At 40.3% G+C, this 22,873-nt stretch overlaps 1 long non-coding RNA gene across 1 annotated transcript in view; it reads right to left on the reverse strand.

Annotated features, from left to right (window-relative positions):
* LOC147371404 (uncharacterized) overlaps positions 1 to 22,873 on the reverse strand; it is a 298,466-nt gene that overhangs the window by 84,488 nt on the left and 191,105 nt on the right. Inside the window, exon 2 of the long non-coding RNA XR_015163547.1 lies at positions 3,119 to 3,185. This is a non-coding gene — a long non-coding RNA (uncharacterized LOC147371404). The remainder of the gene's footprint in view (positions 1 to 3,118; positions 3,186 to 22,873) is intronic.

The following is a 22,873-nucleotide window of genomic DNA, read 5'->3' on the forward strand; positions in this document are numbered from 1 at the left end:
TCCCTGGCTCAGGAAGATCCCCTGGAGAAGGGAATGGCAACCCACTCTAGTGTTCTTGTCTGAAGAATCCCATGGACACAGGAGCCAGGCAGGCTACTGGCCATAGAGTCACACAGAGTCAGACACGACTGAAGCAACTTAGCACACACAGCATGCACTAAATCCCATCCTGGTTATTTATTTACTTGATATTTTCCTTCAGATAATCTTCAAATCAATTCACTTTCATATGTAGCCTGACAGAGGGAATATCCATATACTCAAGGGTTGGATATCATAATTATAGGTTTTTCTAATGCATGTTAAAATAAATTTTTAATGAAATTTTAAAATATTTTTTATAACATCTTCATGCATGCCACCAATGAGGTGCATACTCCATTTTAGCAAACTCTAGGTTAAATGTTCACTGTGGATCCAGTCAGCCCTAAAACCCTCTTGAGAAATGCTATATAATTTCCATGTGGCTATTTGGCTTTGTGTTTCTTTATATCACTTGCCTTATTCAGGGCACAGACTATGGCTTATACCTCTTTAGGCACCAAGCACCTGGAAAAGGGCTTGGTAAATATTTAATTTTAAGTTAGAAGTACATGCATGCATATCTACAAATATATCTGTGGCCCACTAACAACCAGGCCAGTACTGAAAACACTCCTTTCTTTCTCTCCACATCCTTATCACTGTGTTTGTTGGGTAGCTGTTCCCTGAATGAAGTGAAGCATGTGGGACTCCAGGCCCTAAGTGGGCACTCAGGAAATGTCAGCTTCCCGGACAGCCTTCTCTCTTCCTGTGTTCTTTGTTAGTGGAGCTGTTTGTCCATGTGAAAATGAGCCTACTTCCTCAGGAGTTTACAGCCCTGGCTATTGTTGGGTTATAATAATTGTCGTCCTCAGTGCCAGCCCTAAAAGTGTTCATTCCCAGGTCTAGAAATGTCTGATCTAAAGAAGGAATTGTGTTTCTAAATGCTTATTGAAGCGACCTTAAGAAACAGATTTACTCAAATCTCATCGGTAAAAATGTGCACCTATAGTATCATGACACAGTTCTGGGTTCACAGAATGAGAAATTTCTCAATTTTTTGACATTTATTAAACATTTCTGTGTCAATAACCTTGGGAGATATAAATCTGAATGAGACTATTAGACTTTGAAGAGACTAATAGATTGTGAGTGACTTGAAAGCAAGTAATAGTCATCTTACATCCCCTAGGGCTTAGCAAAGCAGTCACGTGTGGCAGCAATGCATTAAATATTTGTTCCATAAATGAACTAATGAATAGATGAAGACACCAGTTTAGCACTGAAAGAGCTGGCACTATTTGAGAAACGAGACAGCATAGACAAAGAAAGTATTAATTAACAGTAAGCCTAACATTACACGAGATAACAAAGGCTATTAAAGGTTAAATGAAGGGTACCCTGCTATACACCCTGTCCCAAAACACAGTGTCTTGATTCAGCAGCGAGTCTCAGAAAAGACTGTGTGTTAGCCCCTACTCTTCTGTCCTTATCATTCCCCTCCTGCCATCGCTGGTGAGCCGGACTTCAGAGGGAGGTTGCTAAGTTGCTGTCATGTGACTGGTTTCCAAGGGCCACTGAGCTTATCAGCTCCTGGAGCAAGCAGAGTATTATTTAATGTAAATAAATCAATGGCTGTTTATCCTCTCAATCATTCTTCAGTCATCCACTGGCAAAGAAAGAAATGGCAATGATGACAGCTATGAAATTAAAATGCATGAGAAGTTAGAAGTCATTAATTCATGATTTTGCAGGTCAGGGCGACCCTTCCACTTGCCAGGAAATTTGCCATGCCATGAACTTCTACACACCTCTCTAGGATTCCAAATTGTCAGCACAAAAATAGCAGCCCCAAATCAATGTTTTTTTATTATTCATTAGTTACTGAAATACTCTTCCCAAATATACACTTAACTGAAAAATGCCTTCTCCTGTAGGGTTTTAAAGCATTCAGTCTATGAATCAAACCATATAGTTCAGCCTATTTCACTGGGCACTGATACCAACACCAGCAAAACCCAATTAATTGGGAAGAATGACATTTCCTTTGGAATTCTGTTTTAAAAATGATTTGTGTGCCAGGCCAATAAAAATTTCAAGCAGTGCAAAGCATAAGGAGAAGAAAGTAAATTTCTATCAACCTGTGGAACCCAGTCTCACAGTCTTTTCCACAGAGGCATCCACTATTATATTTCTTGGGCATCCTTCCAGAAATATTCTATGTATATACAAGCATATGTGCCCCTCCCTTTCTTACACATACTCCTCTGTTCCTCAGTGAAACTTAAGAAATTGTGGAGTTTATTGCAAATCTATACACTTAGATTTACCTTTTTTATTTCAACAGCTGCATTATATTCCACTGTGTAGATGTCCCCGAGTTTACCCAACTCCTGGTGGACAAGTGGGTAGCTTTAATCCTTTGCTCCCACAAACATATTTTTGCACGCATCTGAATAGAACCATGAATCAGTTCCTTAAAATTTCAAAATCAAAGGATATGTGAATTTTAATTCTGATAAACATTCTCAAACAGTGACACTCAAGTTTTGGTGAGAATTGCCAAAAGTCAAGTATTTATTCATGCTAAAAACAAAAGCGAAGACTATGTTTTATTTTAAACCATAATACCTGTCAAGCATCTCGTTTTTTTAATGAAATTCATTTGCCAATGTCTTGCCCACCGAAATGTACACACACACGCAGACATGATTATGAATCCATTCAAAATATACTTGACAGGGACTTGCTAAAGGAGGAACTTGCCAGAAGTTTCTTACCACCACATTGCGTGAGTGTTGCAATGGGGTTAGCTCACAAATACCACACGTTCTCCACTGTGCCCTTGCTGTGTTTACTATCTTTGTGGCCTTGGTCATTTAGCAACACTGCTTTATTTTTCTTTTTGTAACCAAAGGTCAATTTACCACCCATCCCCCTCCCTCCCTCCTCCGAATCACCAGGGACATGATTTCTTCTTGCCAGTGTTCCCTCACAAAAGTAACCAGTCTTAAAATGTCAGGCCAGGCAGATTACAGATGCATCCGTGAAAAGGGCTCTGTCACAACGAACTTTGATTAATTTGATTTTCTACTACCTGTGGGAGTGAGTTCATGAATGACAATCTTGTACTCTGCTCAGCTGCCACTTTCCTCACTGGCTTCCTGTATTAAAAACAAACAAACAAAAAAAAAAACTGGTGAAGAGATCCAGAACAGTCTTTCTAGTTTCTCTAGAATTTACCCAACACACACTCTGTCCTACAGTTTCCAGTTCGGGCTCCTTTCCTATTTACAATTGTAACATGAGCAACATGTGGAGGTTTGGGGTTTGTTTTGTCACCAGCTGTAACCGTTTTCTTTTCCCTGCCTCTGACCACAAACTCATAACCTTCTGGTAACCGCTGAAAATTTACATCTGACTGGGTTGAATGGAATAAAGTAATTTTGGTTTCATTGGTGACAACCAATTAAATAAATGTTCTGCTTTCATCTAGAATGGGTTGCAAATTTAAGAAAACAGATTATGTCCAGCTTTGAATATTTTGGGGCTCCAAGGATCCATAAAGTAATTGCCATAATATGAGTAACCAAGGAGCTTCATTTTTTCATTTATCTCAGAATCACTCTCAAACAGCCAGAAACTGTAGATTAAAAAAAAAAATTAGATTTAGACTCTGCAAGGAAGCAATGTCAGTATTCTCATGCTGTGAGCTGTTTAAGCTTCTTAGTCCAGATAGCCCTGGACTAAGGGCTTGCGCAGGCTTCCCTAGTGGCTCAGTGGTAAAGAATCTGCCTGCAATGCAGGAGACACGGGTTCAAGACCTGGGTTGGGAAGATCCCCTGAAGAAGGAAATGGCAACCCACTCCAGTATTCTTGCCTGGAAAATCCCATGGTCAGAGGATCCTAGAGGCCCACAGTCCATGGGGTCACAAAAGAATAGGACACGACTTAGTGACTAAACAACAACAGTAAGAGCTCGCTCAGGAAGCAATGGAAAGACCAGATCTTCTATTTAAAATGAAAGCAAGAACACTGCACTATGTTGACATTCTGTTGGTAAACTTCAACCCCACATGAGTCCTGCCCATGAAGGAGTCTAGGAGTTGGTGCTGCTGCTCTTGATCCTGCCATATAGGGTCCCCAGAAGTAGGACCCCAGGGACTTAGGAAAGAGGATGAAGATGGACAGTAGGTAGGAGCCACTGAATTATGCCAGACCATGCTACAGAAACCTTGAGAGGAACATTTCAAAAGCCTTAAAGCCTTCAGCACAATGGAGAGATTTCAAAATCAAAGTAATTCCCCACTTTTAGGCACTTATACTCAACACAGATATCTCTTAGCAGTGGACTTCTCTATATTCTAACTCCTTTTATTCAACAAGCACATATTAGTCATATGTGAAGGGTTAGGCTTCCACCTCCATGCTGTACAAAGACTAAAAAGTCATCAACTCTGCCCCATAGCATGCACTCATTAAATAACGTTGAATGAGTGAATCAAAGGATGCATGAATGAAGGAATAAAGCTTACATTCAAGTAAGGGGAGAAAACACAGATAAGCAGGTGGCAGGTGTGAGTGGTCAGTTCTACCCAGGGTAGTAGAGAAAGGTCTCAGGCTTGAGGTGACCAATAGGTAATGGACAGATAAATGGGGGAAGAAGAGATTTTTAATGTAGGAAGTGAAAGAACCTAGCATGAGCTAAGATCTAAAGCAGAGATCAGCAAACCAGAGCCCATGGACCAAATGCAACCTACCACCTGTTTTTGTAAATAAAGTTTTATTTGGACACAATCATGCCCATCAAGGTATATTTTGTCCATGGCTGCTTTCATGTTACAGGAGCAGCACTGATTAGTTGCAACAGAGACCACAAGATCTACAAAATCTAATATATTTATTAAATATTCAAGGGCCTGCCAGATAGGCCCAGTTGCTGGACCTTGGTGGTCCTAAAAGAGGCTTGATGAGAGATGAGATAGAAAAGGGAGCAAATCCTGAAGATTCTTTTATGCTGTGTTAAAATAACTGATACCTGTAAGAAGAGGGGAGGGGTAAGATAGGGATAAAGGATTCAGAAGTACAGAAGACTATGTATAAAGTAAATAAGCCCCAAGGATATATCACATGGGGTAAATAGCCAATATTTTATAGCAGTTACAAATGGAGTATAAGCTATACAAATTTTGAATCACTACGTTGTACACCTGAAACCAACATAATATGGTAAATCAACTATACCTCAATTTTTTTAAGAAAAGAAATTTGGTCTTGACTTTTCCAGAAATAGGTAGCAAAAGCACTTTTGCATTTATAAATGTTTCTCAGGGATCAAGATAGGTAAGAGACTCAATAAATGTATCTTTTAAAAAAGAAAAAACAAAAGATAGGTAAGAGAGATGTAAAATTTCAGCAGAAAACCAGCTGTCCTCTGACATGTTCCTTGAATCCACAAACATCAGAGAGCTTAATGTGTGCCATTATACATCTTGTCACATGCTTGGGAAAGAGAACCTGGCATACAGAGACAATCAATGTCTACTGAATAAAGGAATTAGGGAAGGAGTGAAGACAATATTTTAATAGCATCATTATTAAAAGGCTTCCTGAATAGGCCACCTCTGTTACGAAACCACTGGCTGAGACTCCCACTGGTGCCCAGTTACCACACATGTAAACACTGAGATCCAGGCATGAGGAGGTTAACAGCGAAACACAAACCAGAGAGAAATTCCTTCCTTTCATCTCCAGTGCCAACATCATCAAATACCAGCCACTGGCTGAACCTGTGTTTATTCATGCTCAGTGGCCTAATGAGAGGGGATGGGACAAGAAGCAGCTCCGCTAATAACTGTCATAAAAATAATAATATCACTTGGCTCCATATGGCATCTTTCATTGGAAAATCTTGAATCATTTTTTTTTCTCTTAGGTAACAATTATTTTCATTCTACTTCCACTAAAGGAAAAACCAAAGCATAGAGAGAGGTTGTGACTTGCCCAAGGTCACTGAGCTAAGCAGAAAGGCAGTTTTTAAAGGCTGAGAAGGATTTGGGGATATATGAAATCCAATTTCCTTTCCAGCCCAGAATGGTTCTGGTTCATGACTCAGGAAGGAAAACAGCATGATCCATGCTCAGCATCTCTTAAAAAAAGTCATGTTACAGGGACTCAGGCATAAGGATCTATGTCAAGTGAATGTTTTAAGGTTACATATTGTCCCTGCCCATCACATTTCAACACCAACCACTGAACTGTGTCACAGACAAAGAAGGTTGGAAGGTCCAGCCTACAGAAGTGGGATATGGCTTGGGGGTGTCTATCCTTTCTGACAATTCCCCTAGCTGTTTCCCCCTCTCAAGTCCAGGCCTCTCCATTACTTTATTCATCAGAAGTCTATTCTTAGGGTACCCACAAGTCTGTGATGATCCTTGTATATGCCTTTTGTCCCAGGGTAGTAGTAGCAGGAGTGTTGGTCGCTCAGTCCTGTCTGACTCTTTGCAACCCTATGCACTGTAGCCCTCCAGGCTCCTCGGTCCATGGAATTCTCCAGGCAAGAATACTGGAGTGGGTAGCGATTCCCTTCTCCAGGAGATCGTCCCGATCCAGGGATCAAACCCAGGTCTCCTTCATTGTAGACAGATTCTTTACCATCTGAGCCACAAGAGAAGTCCCAGTGTAATTAGCAATAATTCCCTTTTTACTCTAAAAAATGCCTCAAGTTGGACCATACATTGTGTAATTGTTCTAGCTCTAACAAATCAGGAGCCTTTTACACTAGATCCAGATGCCTTCCTCTATCACAATTGTTCTATATCACCACTTTTGTTTCCTAGACCCAGGATCTTGAACTCACAATAGATCCTAACTCACGATCAGTTAAGTGATCTTCTCTGATAGGTAATTTCATCTCTATACAAATGGGAGTTTGCTACCCAGCCCATAGAACAGTTAATTACTGTTAGAATCACTTCCTCACCTTGTGCCTTAATCTGCCTTTTCATATCTTCCAAGTGTTGATCTTCACACAATTCTCAAGAAGCTGACAAATCACTCCTCTTTTTTGTTCCCTAGGAGAGGCCCCTAAAGTTCTCCATCCTAAATACCCACAAGCACCAGGAACAAATTCTAGCAGAGCTTTTAGGAATGTGGCTTTAGAATCAGACAGACCTTGATTTAGGTCTGGGCCCTGTCACTCCTTAACTAGGAGTAACACAATTACTTCTCTAATTTCACTTTTCTTGTCTATAAATTCTGAACAAATATTAACTACCTAAGCCAGGCCCTGTTGGTTACCAAGCCAGTACCTATTACTCCTTCCTTCCTAAGCAAGGTACTCACTTACACACTCTTCAGCTGTCAGACTCCCTTGCAGTTAAGCGTGGGCATGGAACACAGTTCTGGACAGTGAGGGGCAACTGAAAGTGCCAGCTAGGGTTTCTGAGAAAGCTTGTTAGAGGGGAAATATTCAGCTCACATCCACTGTTTTAGTTTTTCCCACTTAGTCTTTATCTTTTTCCTTTTTTCTGTCTAAAAATCAGTTGTAATACACAAAGCAGAGCAGCCAAGCTGCAAATATGAGGCTCCCCCAGAGAAGGACCCTGGGTTCTTGATGGAGCCTGCATACTCCCCCTGAAGTACTTACTGCTAGACTTCTTAGCCTATGAGAAAAATTAATCTCTCATCTGGTTAAGCCATTGAAGCTGGATTTCTGCTACTTGCAGTCAAGCCCATCCTAAATAATACACACAGGCATACCGAGTTTTATTGGGCTTCACATTACTGTGCTTTGCAGATATTGCACTTTTCACTCATTGAAGGTTTGTGGCAACCCTTCGTTGAACAAGTCTATTGTTGTCATTTCCCCAATAGCATTTGCTCATTTCATAATTCTGTGTCACATTTTACTAATTCTCATAATATTTCAAACTTTCTTGTTATTATTATATTTGTTATGGTGATCTGTGATCTTAGATGTTACTAGTATGATTTGCTGAAGGCCCAGATGAAGGTTAGCAATTTTAGTAATAGCGTATTTTTTAAATAATGTAGATCTTAATTGATGTGTGTACTTTTTTTTTAGACATAATACTATGGCAGTATAGTATAAGCATAATTTTTCAACATACTAGAAAATCCCAAAACTCGTGTGACTCATTGCAATATTCACTTTACTTTTTTCACTTTATTTGGAACCAAATCCGAAATACCTCTGAGGTATACCTGTACTTCAGTGGGTTGTTGTGAATATAAAGTGAATTTGCTACATGGCCCAGCACATAGCAAATACAGAGTGAATGATTTGCAATGATCCCTATCATGATTATTATTGTTATTAGTCATTGACTTGGGTCTTAGAGACATGGCCAAGAACATGTGGCTCTGGCAATCCTGCTGACCTCTGAATAGCACAGTACCAAAAAACATGTGATTTCTCGAGCACAAAGAAAATTCAGTTGCAGATGTGTGAACAAGAGATATCTCTGTTAATGGCTAGTGAAGCCAGTTTTTCAAAGCACCTATCAGATCCCCAAAGCACAGAGAAATGAAATTCCACCTGGGAGCAAGTGCTTTCTATCTTGGAGGGCCTACATGGTTTCCTTCTTGGACCAGGAATCCATCCTGGGGATATAGTGTGTCTCCTGGAAGTGTGGACTTCTCTAAATGACAAGCAAAGCACAACACTTAGAGGATGCCATTATTTCACAGGAATATAATTTCTACTGGGAAATCAAAGCCACAACTAAAACCAGCTCACTAGAAGAACACATGTTCAGATGCAGCATTAAATGTAATTAGCTTTCTATAACTAACTGAACTGCCCACCAAGTTCAGATACAGATGGAGCTGGCCATGCATTCTTACCTGGACTCCACCAAGCCACTGATCCACCCAGTTCCACCCACTCCAGTCTGAGTTCACAGATATAGAGAGTAGTGCAGTAAAAAAGAAAACCAATCACCCATGGGTCTTGGAGTCAAACAGACCTAGAGTTCAAATCCCACTTGGCTGCTTACAAGCTGGGTAATTTTCCCTCTCTAAGCTGCAGTTTTCACATCTGTAAAATGGGGATAAGAAAGCTCATCCTACAGGTTTGTAGGGAATTGAAGGAGACACTGTGTGGAAAAGTGCCCAGCCTGGAGTTTATCATTGGTTTCCCTTCCTCCCCTATCAGAAGGACAACTTTATCTCTCCCCAAGCCCAAGGAGTAGACCCAGCTCAGGTCACTGAACCCAGGTACAGCTCACTGCCTTCTGCCCTGTGTCTCATCATCTGTGCTTTTGGGCCACACTTGGAGAGCCAAAACCTTCCCCAAGGCTGAGGTCATGAAGCAGAAAAAGACAAAGCTCTCCTTTCAGAGAGCAAGTTTGGTTGGCTGTGAGCAAAGCCATCTCTCTGTGGCCAGTCTGCCCCTTGGGTAAAGGAGTCACCAGGAAACCCGGCAGGACGGGGCTGGCCCAAATGGTCCTTCCGTCAGCCACAGTCATACAAGTCATCTGGACGAAGAGCCAAGGAGTGGAGAACTGCTCCTCCCAGACTCTCCATCCTCTGGGTACAGCACTCCTGGGTCCCAGTCTCAGGCAGGATGGAACATGACAGTCACAAGATCCACACCTTAAGCTATGAAGCATACTCTTCTTGCAACATCACCTGGCAGGTGCCCTTGGCAGCTGGTTCCACAGCTGCAGTGGTGCACGTAGCATTATGCTCCCCTCTGTGTCATGGGAGCTGTGAACAATATTCTCCCCACTTTCATTTTAACCAATGGCTTATCCAGGGATATTTACCAAACACAGTTGTGGATAGTGAGACTAGCTAGATATTTGCACATTTCTCTGTAACTGTACAAACTAGCAATATAAAACCACACAGAAACTGGAAATTCAGGCTCATCACAGAGTATGTTTTGTCAGAGAGGATAAGAACGGATAAGCTAATAATAGCAAATGGAAATCATTAACTGTATGCCAGGGTCTTCATTGAGCACTTCACTTTCTATTGTTATTATCTCCATTTTATTCTATTTTAAAGGTTTTTGGAGTATAGTTGATTTACAATGTTGTGTTGGTTTCAGGCGTACAGCAATCTCATTTTAAAAATTGTAAACAGACTTCTTGATTATCTTCTAGATATTAATCTCTTATAAGTTTTGGATGGGGCTTCCCTGGTGGCTCAGTAGTAAAGAATCCACCTGCCAGTGCAGGAGACGTGGGTTCAATTCCTGAATCAGGAAGATCCCCTGGAGAAGGAAGTGGCAACCCACTGCAGTATTCTTGCCTGGGAAATCCCAGGGACAGAGGAGCCTGGCAGGCCACAGTTCATGTGGTTGCAGAAGAGTCAGACATGACTTAGCGACTAAACAACAACAAAACAGGGTATAAAGAGGAAGAAAGCATCATAAAAATGAAAAGGTGCTCAGATAAGAACAATCAAAGTATATCAGAACAGGAAACCAGAAAACCGCATTCTCTCTTAAATGCAGCTTTGCAAACTGAGTAATAAGATACAATAATGTAGCCAAGCAGAAGGCTTTCATAACCTTAAAAGAAATGAGGAGGAAAGAATTACTCCAAATCTATTATATTTATTAAAACCATTGATTTCTCTTGAAATAACACATAATTGATAATGAAATTTACTGGAGGCTAACTAACAGAAGTCTTGTTTTTGTGGGAAGTAAGTATTGTCAGAAAGACTAGAAGACTGTATTTTAAATCCTCAAGATTATAAAACTGAGATTTTACAAATGAGGGGGAAAATTTGGCTCTTGAACAGGATTATTCAAGTGATTTCATTTAATCTCTTCTCATCAGCAAAAGGGAAAAAAAAGCAATTAGCCTCAACTGAAACTAATACCATTTTCTACGGCAGAATATACCATTACAGCTAATAATGCAGTGGCTGGCTGTGTTGAATGAATCTTCTTTTTTTTAAAAGCCCACATTTGTTAAACACATGAACTGGACAAGTTTATATTTGGCCAACTCGTGTCTCCACACCTGTTCATTCAGGCATTAGCACTTGTAAAGCAGATGAATGCATCTGTACAGTGACGGGTAAAAATAAACCGAACTATTCTTGTAACATTATCAAAACGATGTGACCAAATAAAAGATAGTGTTTCTGAGATAGGTGGTCAAATTAGATGTTTCCTCACGTTTTATAACTAGTTCATCTTATTCACTGTGTATAAAATAGCTGACCTCCATTCCTGGAGAGTGAGCAGCAACCACATTTAATGCTGTTTGCTCAGGGACCCAAACACTGGTTTCAACACCTTTGAGGCATAGCTTCTGAATGTGCTGTGGTTACACAGAGACCCAACATTGTGTGTTACAGAGGAACATTTAATTCAATCAATGTTATATTTGTCCTGTGGGATAACCAGGTTACTTCAGTGTAGGTCAACTCTTTGAAAATAAAGTTCCTGTAGAAGTTGGTAAGCCATTATCTTTTAGAGTGGGCTTGCATGTACACAGACATATATAATCTCTAGAATAAGAAGTTCCCAGGGTAAACATGGAGAAGGCAATGGCACCCCAGTCCAGTACTCTTGCCTGGAAAATCTCGTGGACAGAGGAGCCTGGTGGGCTGCAGTCCATGGGGTCGCTAAGAGTCGGACACGACTGAGCGACTTCACTTTCACTTTTCACTTTCCACTTTCATGCATTGGAGAAGGAAATGGCAACCCATTCCAGTGTTCTTGCCAGGAGAATTCCAGGGACGGGGGAGCAAGGTGGGCTGCCATCTATGGGGTCGCACAGGGTCGGACACGACTGAAGCAACTTAGCAGCAGCAGCAGGGTAAACAAGTTATAAGAGCAGCCAGCAGTATCTCTCCCCATGTCATTATGCTTTAACCACACTAGCAACAGACTCCTTGGAAAATTATTCGAATCACTGTTCATAATTTTTTTTACTGTATTAAATTCTTGATCTATATCTTCTATTATGTGAGTTTGAAGTATTATCTGGGCAAAATATTTTCCACATTTCACGGATTTGGGGCGTGGCCATACATCTTGCTTTAGCCAATGAAATGTTCTCCTGAACATGACACGATGTCTTAAATGGGCTTGTGTGATTGCATCTGGGCTGTGGCTGATCGGCAGATCCACATGAAAGAAATAATAAAATAATAAGAAATAAGAAAAATAAGAAATAGTAAAACTGCCTACAGTTTTAAGCCAGAGTGATGATGTTGGTTATGCCAGATTGCAATTGTTGTCAGTCACTAAGTCGTGTCTAATTCTTTGCAACCCCATGAACTGCAGCGTGCCAGGCTCCTCTCTCCTTCACTATCTCCTGGAGTTTGCTCGAATATGTCCATTGAGCCAGTGATGCTATCTAACTATCTCATCCGTTGACACCCCCTTTCCTTGTGTTCAACGTTTCTCAGCATCTGGGTCTTTTCCAAGGAGTCGGCTCTTCTCATCAGGTGGTCAAAGTATTGGAGCTTCAGCTTCAGCATCAGTCCTTCAATGAATATTTGATTTCCTTTAGGATTGACTAATTTGATATCCTTGCAGTTCAAGGAACTCTCAAGAGTCTTCTCCAGCACCACAGTTTGAAAGTATCAATTCTTCAGCTCTCAGCCGTCTTTATGGTCCAACTCTCACAACTGTACATGACTACTGGAAAAATCATAGCTTTGACTATATGGACCTTTGTCAGCCAGGTGATGTCTCTGCTTTTGAATACACTGTCTATGGTTTGTCATGGCTTTCCTTCCAAGGAAGAAGTGTCTCTGAATTTCATGACTGCAGCCACCATCCGCAGTGATTCTGGAGCCCCCAAAAATAAAATCTGTCACTGCTTCCACTTTTTCCCTTTCTATTTGCCGTGAAGTCATGGGATTGGATGCCTTGATCTTCATTTTTTGAATGCTGAGTTTTAAGCCAGCTTTTCAACTCTCCTCTTTCACCCTCATCAAGAGGCTTTTTAGTTCCTCTTAACTTTCTGCCATTAGGGTGGTATCATCTGCATATCTGAGGTTATTGCTATTTCTCCTGGCAATCTTGATTCCAGCTTGTGATTCATCCAGCCTGGCATTTCACATGATATACTCTGCATATAAGTTAAATAATCAGGGTGATGATATACAACCTTGACATACTCCTTTCCCAATTTGGAACCAGTCCATTGTTCCATGCTGGGTTTTAACTGTTGCTTTTTGACTCACACACAGGTTTCTCAGGAGACAGGTAAGGTGGTTTGGTATTCCCATCTCTTTAAGAGTTTTCCTCAGTTTGTTGTGATCCACACAATCAAAGGTTTTAGCATAGTCAATGAAGCAGAAGTAGATGTTTTTCTGGAATTCCTTTGCTTTTTCTATGATCCAATAGAAGTTGGCAACTTGATCTCTGGTTCCTCTGCCTTTTCTAAATCCAGTTTGAACATCTGGAAGTTCTCGGTTCACATACTGCTGAAGCCTAGCTGGAAGGATTTTAACCTTATTAGCATGCTGCTAAGTCGCGTCAGTTGTGTCCGACTCTGTGTGACCCCATAGACGGCAGCCCGCCAGGCTCCTCCATCCCTGGGATTCTCCAAGCAAGAGTACTGGAGTGGGTTGCCATTTAATGAAAGCAATAGTGTGGTAGTTTGGATATTTTTTGGTTGTTCTTCTTTGGGATTGGAGTGAAAACTGACCTTTTCCAGTCCTGTGGCCACTGGTGAGTTTTCGAAATTTGCTGGCATATTGAATGCAGCACTTTAATGTCTTCATCTTTTAGGATTTGAAATAGCTCAGCTGGAATTCCATCACCTCCACTAGCTTTGTTCATAGAGATGCTTCCTAAGGCCCACTTGACTTCACACTCCAGGACGTCTGGCTCTTTGTGGTAACCACACTTCGTGGTTATCCAGGTCATTAAGACCTTTTTTATATAGGTCTTCTGTGTATTTTTGCCACCTTTTCTTAATCTCTTCTGCTTCTGTTAGGTCTTTACCATTTCTGTCCTTTATTGTGCCCGTCTTTGCATGAAATGTTCCCTTGATGTTTCCAACTTTCTTGAAGAGATCTATGCCAAATTATTGTGGCAAAATATCATCTCTGTGCATTAGCATGCACCATTGCCACTACCAGGAATACTCTTTCACGCCTACTCTCTTCCCCCCAGTTAACTCCTACTGATATCTCAGTTTAAATGTTTAGTACATACGACAGATGTTGCAAACCAGATTAACTTCTCCCTCACATCCTGTGTTTCTCGTTTTGTAAGATTTATCAGACTTATAGTTATTTGCTCCATGTCCTCTGACTAGAATGCAATCTTCTCTGAATGATGGGACCACAGTATCTTGTTCACTGGTACATTCCCAGCACCCAGCACATGATGGCTAGCACAGAGCTGTTGTTCTCGTTGTTATTGTTCACTCATTAAGTTGTGTCCGACTCTTTGCGACCCCATGAACTGCAGCTTCCCTGGACAGGCTTCCCTGTCCTTCACCATCTCCTTGAGTTTGCTCGAGCACAGAGAGGATTCAACAAATATTTATTAAGTAATTTTTAAGAGGTGTGTGGTTCTGCTACTTATGGTTGGATAAGAAATAATTTTGGAGGTTTCAGTTTTCAGCTACTATAAAATGAAAACAATAATACCTTTCTCCTGAGGAGTTAATAATTAAATAAATTAACCAGTAAATTTAACATTCCAAGTATCCGACACATGGGCACACAGAAGGCACTTGGTAATCTACGGTTTTAATTATGATAAGAAAAATAAATATATCTGCTTTCTTAGAAGGTGATTTGTTTTATAGTGATATTTTGGCAGAAAAGAAAAAAAATTACATTGTACTATTATTTATTATTGTTTAATTTAGATATTTCAAAATATCATGCTTATTTATCATGATGTAAGCCCACTTTTAGAAGCAATTTAAGGCAGAATACAGCTAAGAAGAAATAGGTTTGCAATTGATACTTTATTTCAAGCATTTGTCATTAAATGATTCTATCCTTTAAAAAAAAAAACTTTTTATTTGTATTGGAGTATAGTCAGTTAACAATGTTGTGATACCTTCAGGTGAACAGCAAAGGGACTCAGCAATACATTTACATGTTCCATCCTTTTAAAAATGAATGAAATTTATCCTTCCTATTTTAAAGTAGTTTTCCATCCTTAGAGCTGGCATTTAAATTTTTCAAAATGTTATTATTCATTCCCACAAGCAGCTTTTGCATTAATACAATTTTAATTTAAATCAGTTTTTTTTCTTTTGCCAAAAGCAACATATGCCCATCATAGAAATTTAGAAAAAGCAGAGAAGTATTGAATATAAAGAAAATTTATTTCTGTAATCCCAGCACCCAGAGATAGCCACTGTATATCCTTCTAAATACATTTTATTCCAATGCCTGTTATATTAAATAATGATGAGATTGTGTTGTCATCGCCCATTTGGGATTGATTTTTCACTTAATCATGCCTGTCAGTTTATGCCAACAAATACTCATGTGCAACATCTTTTTATAAATATTCACTCACAACAATGGCCTAACATTGTATGGAAATACCATCGTTTATTTGAATACTTCCCTATTGTTAGAAATTAAGTATATTTCACTTTTTTCTTCTTTTCCGGCCATATCAGCAGTATTTCTGTGAATAAAGGAAGAGATACAATGAGTCATTCAAAACCCTTAGGAAGCAGCCACCACTCACCGATGCCTCACAGTTCAGAGTTCAATTAGACCGATCTACCAGTCTCACTGCTTCCTTCCATACTCTTGCTATGAGTCTGGGACCGTCACTAGACGATGGTAAAGGTGGGTAATGGGCGAGATTGGGATAAAAGCATTTGAAGAAGGACTTTCACTTCTGCTCTCAAGAAAGAAAGTTCAAACTGGAACCTATGAATCAGCACATGATCAAAAATATCGTAACAAAGAGTGGGCCCCTGTTTTGAACGGAAATAACGTAGATGAAATGAAACATATAGGCCACTGTAGTTTCACTATCCGCAGTTACAATGTCCATATTTGTGTGACAAACATTTTTTTCCCAACCTGGTTGGCTGGTAACTAAGTTCCATCATCCTCATCTCTTACAGGATCTGAGGCACAGAAAGGCTGACCCAAATGCTCAAGGTCACACAAGTTAGCGGCAGAGCCCGGGTGTGAGCCCATGTGTCCTGGCCTCGGACCAGTGCCCTTTTCACGCTTGAATAGTCCTCTGTAATACTGGGAATTATGAAGAATAGGGACCAGGACACAGTGTGGCCAGGAGATTAGCGGAAACATGATTCTCCTGAGAGACAGCACGGAGACATCTGTTAGCTACTTAACATGAGTCTAACATCCTCAGTGAGGGGGTAATAAATCCTCTCTGTCCACCTCTCTCTGGGGAGACGAGCATTGTTGCTCAATCAGAAATGTGTCCTTTAAAGAGCTTTGATATTCTCAAAGGAAAGGTGCTACTGAAAGGTGAAAATATTTTCTCCGCTTCTGCTGTGCAAATGGTGAAAAGGAGAATGGCTTAGGTTAAGGAATTATTGGAAGACATACATTCTTATCTAATAATGTCAAGGCTATGCTCTGGAGGTCTCTGAATGGAAGGATTGTGAGTCCCCGCTGCACTGAACACACACTTTACAATACAGTAAAAATCTTCTGTAGCACAATCAGAACCGCTAACTAACGGGCTAATCAGAGATGGGAGGGGTGTCGGGGGAAGGATACATTTATGTTTCAAGCGTTTTACCTTAAATAAATGTAAGTTTGCTCAACTGTCATGGCACTTTCCCTCACTATTGAATTCACTGGAAAGGTTCCAAAGCTACATTTTTTACCCAAAGACACAACGTTGAGTAAGATCTCATTTTTCACTTTCATTTTTTCTTTCTCTGTAGTGAGTGAGAAGTTAAATACACTTCACATGAAGTGTACACATGAGCAACATATCATACATTTTATTATTTTTTCCAATTTTTGCTAATTAACTCATTTGACATTGAGTCTTTCCATAGCATTCCATTCAAATTTCATTGCAATAATTTTTTCTCATTTTCTAGACACATGTTTCATTAGTTGTGTCATATTAAAGTAAATTGCATAACTTTAATAACAAGTAAAACTGGCACAAATATATTAGAGAATAAAAGAATAAACAGTTCTGACTCTCAGATAGTGGGAAACTCAACTCTTGAGGGAGAGATGCGCTGGTGTGGGCAGACTGTTCAGCATGCTCTGAGTACCACCTGGGTCCTCACACAGGGAATAGAGAGCCCTTGTTCTTCCCATGAGTCACTTAAGTGGCAACTGGTTAAAAGAGTGCCCACCACAATTTTTACTAGCTAATTGTTAATACTAAGCAATGCCTTCATAGACAACGCCTGGTATCAGTCTTAGGAAGGAGTTTAAATTTAATCTATCCTATTTATACTCATAGTTGTAAAATCCCATCCTCCCTATCCAATAAATAAAGTCTATTAATTTACCTATTCAGGAAGTTAGTTTGGGTTCACATTATCTCATTTCTAGGTCCCTAAAAGACCCAGTTTCTCACCAAGGCAGTTTCTTGAAATAGGAAGAAAGGACTGGATAAACTAATGAATTCCAACTTTTATTTTCTTCCAAGCACTTGCAAACATCAGAAGCTATCTTATTATTTCTTCTTTTCTGTTTCCCTTAATTAGGAGATACGTTCTATGAGAGACAGATCTCATCTGTCTCTTCCCCTTTGTACTTTTGGCACAGCTAGGACAATGCCTGGCACACAGGGAATCTACACGATAAATGTTATTCAGTGAATGCTGACTTGATCTGGCTGCCCTGAGTGTACACAACCTCAGTGTCTTCTACACTGATGTGCTGTCACTTCTTTACTTTTTTCCCTTTTAAAAACAAATTTCTACACTATTAGAAGTTTTCCAGTTGCTTGGCAAAAATGCAGCCTGCAGAAGGCTAGATTCTAATCTTTGCTCCAGAAAATAAAAGGGGTATAGTACAAAGATCAGAGCTGCATAACATCTACTCAGTGAGTAAACCAAGGGATTTAAGATGGTCACTCAGACCCGGCCTAAGTAAATGATCTGTATATCTATATACCTGATAGCAGCCAGCCACTCACAAGGTAACACTGTCCCCAAGTCCAGCACACTTCTGCTGCTGCTGCTGCTGCTAAGTCGCTTCAGTCGTGTCCGACTCTGTGCGACCCAGAGACGGCAGCCCACCAGGCCCCGCCGTCCCTGGGATTCTCCAGGCAAGAACACTGGAGTGGGTTGCCATTTCCTTCTCCAATGCATGAAAGTGAAAAGTGAAAGTGAAGTTGCTCAGTCATGTTTGACTCTTAGCAACCCCATGGACTGCAGCCCACCAGGCTCCTCCATCCATGGGACTCTCCAGGCAAGAGTACTGGAGTGGGGTGCCATTGCCTTCTCTGCCAGCACACTTCATGTCACCTCTAACTGCACCTACAGTGCAAGTTGTTGTTAGAACTTCCAGTGTGGAACCATGACAGACTGCTAAAAATTGAAAATATTTTTTAAAAATGGATTTCCTGTCTGTGCCTTAAAACTTTGCTTGGTTTTACTGAAGTGTATGTTTTGTTTGGGTACACTTAGCTTTATAACTGAAAAAGGGAAGATGTGATGAAAGAAATTTTTGTTAAAATAGATAAATGAAAAAAAAATAATTATAGATGGAAAGAACAACACATTTTAAGGGACAGGAGGAAGCAATAGAAAGTTTCTTCAAATAAAAGAAAAATTAAAGGAAGGAATGAAAGGAGGAAAGGAAAAAGAATAAGAATTTTGTTTTGTTAATTTAAAAAATAGTCAAGGACTCCCCTGGTGGTTCAGTAGTAAAGAATCCTCCTGCCAGTGTAAGAGACACAAGTTTGATCCTTGGCCTGGGAAGACTTCATATGATACAGGGCAACTAAGTCCCTGGACCACAACTGCTGAGCCCGAGCTCTGGAGCCTGTGCTACACAATAATAGAAACCACCACCACGAGAACCCCAGGCACTGCAATGAAGAGTAGCCCCCCTCTCCGCAACTAGAGAAAGCCTGTATGCAGCAATGAAGACTTAGTGCAAAAATAAATAAGTAAGTAAATAAAACTTAAAAAAAAAAAAGTCAAGATTTTGTGCTGGCTTCTACAGAGTGAAAATGACCATACTCTCCCTTGAGCATCACCTTTCATAGTCTCTGAAGCTACAACTACAGAGTTTGCTTCCAGTCTTCCCTTATCCTCATGTTCATCCACTAAAGCCACTGAAACCTATCCTTAAAATGTCTTGCAGGTCCAGCCCTTCTCCATCCCATTGATACTGGTTCATGCTTTAGTCCTTATGGAGCAATGGATTGTGATGACGGCTCCGAATGGTACACCTGCCAGGGGTCCATCCCTGTGCTACACCATCTCCATGCTCCCACCAGGCTTCCCTGAACCCCTTGGTATACCGTTTCCTCTCTCCTGTGAGCTCAGCTCACCTCTGAAGTCTCATCTCTCATCAGTCCCTTCACAAGACACCTCCTTATGCTTCAGGCACAAGCAGGAAATAGTGGGCTATGTGAGTCTGCAGCTCAATAGAACCATCAAAAATTTATAGATATGGTACTTATTTATTCTGAATTGTTTCCATAGTGAATACTGTGATGCAACAACCAGATTCCTTGCCCCGACCACCTTCCCAGACAACAGTGCTCATTCCTCCAGCTGCTGGGAGCACGGGTTCATAGCTGAATCTCTCTCTCCAAAGGCACAGCCTCACCCAAGTGGACATGCCCTCCCTGCCAGCAGCCCACATTTGATGACTGGTTGAAGCAGGACAAAAACCCCTGGCCTCCTGCCTTGGTGGGGAGTAACTCTGAAGGGTTGCCCAGCTCCAGAGCTTCCTGTGGGATAGGCTGAGTTCTCTGTTGTGATTACATTAGTTCATCTTCTCTCTCTGCCCAAGCCTGCTTCCCTTACTTCCAGGGAGCACTTCTCAATAAATCTGCTTGGAAATCTCAGTTTCAGAGTTTGTTTCCAAAAATCCCAACCCAAAGCAATTTATCTCTTTAAAGATTTTTTTGGAAATATTACTATTTTGTAAACAGTGACTTCAATTGTAATTAATGTTCATGCTGGACTGTTAAACATTTTAAAGGTTCTGTTTTTTCTTCAGAATGTTTAATTGAAAAGAAAGAACATCTATCTTTTCTTATTTAAAAAGTCTATTAATTTCTATCCACAGCCACTACCAGGTATTGCTTAAAACACTGGAGCTGGAACTCTGAAATCTGGCTCTATCATTTCCCAGCTATGTAACGGGAGAAGGTTACACAGTCCCTTTTGATCACAATTTCCTCATCTGTAAATTGGGGATAATAATAATAATACTAATAATATGTTACTTACTGCATTGTTATGAAGATTAAATGAGTTGTCATATAGAAACCATTAAGAATGGGGATGCCTAGCCGAAAATGAGTGCTTAAATTCATTAGGGTCACATTAGCTGCTGTAACAAAGAGCTAAAATTATCCAATGGCTCAAACATGGTACATAGTTCTTCTGCATTTATATAACAGTCCAAGGTTTTCCTGGTCAATTGGGTAACTTTTCTCTACATGGCTTTTCAAGGGCCTACATTAATGGATTCTAAGTTACCTTCAGTACATGGCTTCTCCATTCCTATTAACCAGAAGAAGGGAAGAAACAGAGAGGAGTCCGTATGGAAGAATCCCAGGGATCAGACCTGGAATTAGAGCTCATTATTTCTACTCACATTCTATTAGCTGGAACATAATCACATGGCTACACCCAACTGCAAAGGAACCTGGTAAATGCGGTCAGGAAATGGATGTTAGTCACTGTGCAGCAAACCTTGTTAAATTAATTATTATTATTATCACTCTCATTATTACCAATTTTCTTGCTTGGCTCTCATCTCTGCTCTTCTTAAATAACATAATAGTCTCCTCACAGATGTCCCTGCCTCCAGACTGTTCCATCTACTCATACCCTTTGTCCATACCAAACATGGAATTATTATCTAAAATTCAAGTCTGATCATGTCACTCACCCCCAAATGTCAGCTTTATACCTTCTGCAGCTCCCCACTACTCAGGATCCTGTCAAAGCCCCTTCAGCTCCCTTATAATCCAGTCACTCCACACCCCTTTGGTATTGCCTCCAGTCACTCCCCACCTTGCAGCTGGCATTCGTGATTGGATACTGTGGAGACTCCAGTGAGTAGGCAGATAGAATCCTGCCCTATAGTCTACATCTTGACAAGGAAGCCAAACAACAACAACAAAACCAAACAAAACCAAATAAATATACAATGGTTAGTAGTAGAGAATACAGTGAAGAAAAGTAAAGGGGAAGGAAATTGAGAGTGGTAAGCTAAATAAATAGGTATAAAGAACGTCTTAAATTTTACCCACAAGGGATAGTCATTCCATAGAGAAATACGCTGCAGACCTGATCTTCAGTATAATTACACACACCCATGTGCTCTTGTCATTGACCTATATTTATGTTCCTTTGAACTTCTTTTATGACTGCTATTGAGGGAACTAATACAGAGCACTAAAGACTGCTTCATGTGCTGTTTGTGGGATGTTGAGAGAATAATTTATTAATGCTCCACTGGGGAATGAGAATACAAAGGGCTCATTTCCCACCAGCACAAATTGCTGAAAAATTCAACCTAAAAATATTTAATGAAGTTAGATTTTACTCAAGGAATGTAAAACTGTTATTTTTTTAATTACCTGAACAATGTTACTGCAACCTTGATAACTTTTAAAATGTTTCCTTTGTTATGTTCCCATCAGCGTACTGATTTGGGGTTTTCAGTTGTAAAACATGTGAGGCTGAAGATTTTCTTGTAAATGCTTTTCATTCAATCAGGGTGAGCTTGTCCCACCTGATTACATTAGATCATCCTTCTACGTTGCTGCTCTCTCATCCTTAGCACGTCTTCCAAAGCATGGCCCAAGATGGCTGCTTGACCTTCTGCTACTGTGCTTACATCCCAGCCATCAGAAGAAGCAACAGGTAAAGAAGGGTATGGTCTGCTAAAGATACCCCTGTGCCAGTCCTAAAACCCATAAATATCTTACTTAATATGGAAAAGGGACTTTACAGTTGTGATTTAGTTAAAGATCTTGAGAGAGGGAGATTATTCTAGATTATCCAGGTGGGCAGTTACAGAAGTCTGATAAAAGGGTCAGAGTCAGAGAAGATGTGTCAGGGAAAGCAGAGGTCAGGGTGATACGAGGAAGTGGCCCTCAGCCAAGAAATGCATGTAGCCTGTAGAATCTGGAAAAGGCATAGAAACAGATTCTTTTCCTAGAGACTCTACAAGAAACATAGCTTGACTCCAGAATTATAAGACAAACAATTCGCGTTACTTCAAGCCACTAATTTTATGACAATGTGTTATAGCAGCAATGGGAAACTAATACCTTAAGTTACAATGAAGCAGGTAAACATGGATAATGGGGCACACAACTAGCATATTCTGCCATGATGTCTTTCTTTTTAAAAATGGAAATATACATCCCAAAGGATATAGGTTAATTATGCTTTACTATACACTTTTGGTTTCAAAAATGGAACTTCAGTCTCAGTTCTAGCTAATTTAAGGTTAGGCAAGAGGAAAACAGGTTTGTTTACAAAATATTTGAATGACTCAGTCCATTCAGGAAGAAGTAAAGGATAGCTTGTATATCCATAGGGCCTGTAACCAGGGTCATGTCTGGCATCAGCCACCACCCTCCCCACCCTCTTTTCCCTCTGCTTTTCTCTGTTCCCATTCATTCTCTTTTACTTAAGATGGACCTTATTCATAAGCTGAGGTCAAGGCAGTGATCATCTCTGGGCCATTCGGTTCAACTTAAAGACTCTCA

Source organism: Bos grunniens, chromosome 5 (genome assembly GCF_055505025.1).
Source record: "Bos grunniens cultivar Pamir isolate PY7600 chromosome 5, Bosgru_T2T1.0, whole genome shotgun sequence".
Lineage (NCBI taxonomy): Eukaryota > Metazoa > Chordata > Mammalia > Artiodactyla > Bovidae > Bos > Bos grunniens.